Below are 2,656 nucleotides of genomic sequence, written 5' to 3' on the forward strand. Positions count from 1 at the left end.
CCCCCGCCCACAATAATTGCACTACTGGGTATTTACACAAAGAATACAAAAACTCAGGACACCTGAGTGGCTCAGTCGGCTAAGTGTCTGCCTTTGACTCAGGTCATGATCCAAGGATCCTGGGATCAAGCTCCACATCAGGCTCCATGCTCACCAGGAAGCCTGTTTCTCCCTCTCCCTCTCCTCTGGGTTGTGTTCCTTCTCTCTTATCTCTCTCTCTCTCTCTAACAAATAAATAAATAAAATCTTTTTTAAAAAGATATGGTATATAGAAATATACATATATATGATGAAATAGACTTCAGCCATAAAAAAGAATGAAGTCTTGCCATTTGCAACAATATGGATGAAGCTAGGGAGCATAATGCTAAGTGAAATAAGCCAGTCAGAGAAAGACAAATACCATTTGACCTCACTCGTAAGTGGAATTAAACAAAACAAATGAACAGCAACCAAAAAGAGATGAACCAAAAAAACAGACTTTTAACTGTAGAGAACAAACAAATGGTTACCAGAGAGTAGGTGGGTGGGGAGATGAGTCAAGTAGGTGATGGAGATTAAGAGTACACTTATCTTGATGAGCACTGTGTAATATATGGAATTACTGAATCACTATATTGTACACCTGAGACTAATATAACACTGTGTGTCAACGACACTGGAATTAAAATTTTAAAAATTACATTCTGGTTACAAACCACATGATCTATTTTTAGTAAACATGGAAGTGAGAAAATTCAGCTTAAGATGGTAGAGGTCATGTAGCATTGCTGTTACTCTGCAGAGAGAACAGTCAGTAGAGGAGCGCAAAAATGCAACAAAACCTTTAACTCAGAGAAGCAAAACCATACTTCAAGGAAGCATCATCAGCGTCACCACCAGCAGCAACAGCAGCAGCCACCACCACCACCAGTACCTGAAAATGGACAACAAAATGAATGCTTGACTATTAACCTGAAGAATTTTAGGAAACCAGGAGAGAAGACCTTCACCCAACACAGCTCTTTGTGGGCAGTCTTCCTCCTGACCTCACTGAGGATGAGATGAGGAAACTCTCTGAGAAATATGGGATGGCAGGTGGAGTCTTCATTCATAAGAAGGGCTTTGGCTCTATCCACTGGCAAACAAGAACGCTAGGGGAGATCGCGAAAGCAGAGCTGGACAACATGCCACTCTGTGGAAAGTGGCTAAGTGTGTGCTCTGCCTGCCGCAGTGCACCCAGTATGGTCCGAAACCTTCCTTGGTGTGTTTCCAACGAACTGCTGGAGGAAGCCTTTTCCATGTTTGGCCAGGTGGAAAGGGCTGTTGTCACTGTGGATGATCGAGAAAGGCCCCCAGGGGAAGGAACTTAAATTCTCAGGGAAGCCAGCTGCTCGGAAAGCTCTGGACAGATGCAGCGAAAGCTCCTTCCTGCTGACTGTATTTACTCAGCCTGTGACTGCGGAGCCCATGGACCAGCGGATGATGAAGACGGACTTCCCGAGAAGCTGGCCATTTCACACGGAGTGAGAGCAGCCACCCAAATCTGCACAGCCTGGCTCCTCAGAGTATGAGTGTGCCACGTGCTGGAAGGCACTCACTGAGACGGAGAAGCAGCAGCAGGACCAAGTGGACCACAGCATCAAGGAACTTGTGAGAAGCTGGAGACGGAGGCTGCCCGCCGTGACACCAGCTCATGCTAATGAGACAGGATTTGATGAAGCATCAAGAAGAACTTTGGAGGATGAAAGTGCTGCACAACCAAGAAAGGCAAAAATGGAAGCAACTGGAGCTCAGACAGGAGGAGGAGCGCAGGCGCTGTGAGGAGGATATGTGGCAACAACAGCAAGAAATGAGGCAGCTACAGCGGGAAGGATTCAAGGGAACGTGCCCTGATGCAAGAGAACAGGAGATACAGATGGGCCAGGTGGCAATGGAAGGTGCTGTGGGCATCAACAACAGAGTCACCGTGCCCCTGTTCCAGTGCCAGCTGGCACAGATCCTCGAGGACCTGTACCCATTATGCCAGATGGAACCTTGCGATTGACCCCACCAACAACTGAATGCTTTGGCCAAGCTGTTACAATGGAAGAAATTGGGGCAATTAGTGGAACCCCACCTCACCCCCACCCTGCATTCAACCATGCAGCTCCTGGAGCTGCATTTGCTCCAAAAGAACATCTCTGATACTAACAAAAATCTCAATGTCTATTTTCCCATAAACCCTTAAAAGAAGGACCCTAGCCTAGCCTGAATTCTGACTTGGGAAAGTGTTAGGGGTTTCTCGCAATAGTTGGGTCTTCCTTGCCTGGACTACTCTGAGGGAGTTTGCTGGAAGCTGAGGGTAAGGGAGGGGTGATATTTAACAAATCAGTTCTATGTGGTATATCATTTAATAAGTTGATTCTGTATGGTGCATTCCTTAAGTCTCCCTTGATTATTGAGGGCCTGGGGGTGTGGGTGGGAGGAACTATGGCAAAATGGATCCAGTTAGAGCTCCCATTAATCTTGATCATTCCATTCTTTACTCATCCTGTTGTATTTGCTTTCTCATTCTTATACTCTCCAAACCCAGGGGCACTGCCACATACACCACACACACACACAAAAAAATCCCATCCCAAGGACCTTAGTCCTATTGTCCCATTCACTTGCAGGTGGGAATTCAGGCAAATGT

General features: G+C 46.3%; 1 pseudogene; it reads left to right on the forward strand.

The window, feature by feature from the left end:
• Positions 1-1,028: 1,028 nt before the first annotated feature.
• Positions 1,029-2,166, forward strand: LOC125080519 (non-POU domain-containing octamer-binding protein-like; annotated as a pseudogene).
• Positions 2,167-2,656: the final 490 nt, after the last annotated feature.

This window comes from Lutra lutra, chromosome 11, assembly GCF_902655055.1.
Source record: "Lutra lutra chromosome 11, mLutLut1.2, whole genome shotgun sequence".
Taxonomy (NCBI): Eukaryota; Metazoa; Chordata; class Mammalia; order Carnivora; family Mustelidae; genus Lutra; species Lutra lutra.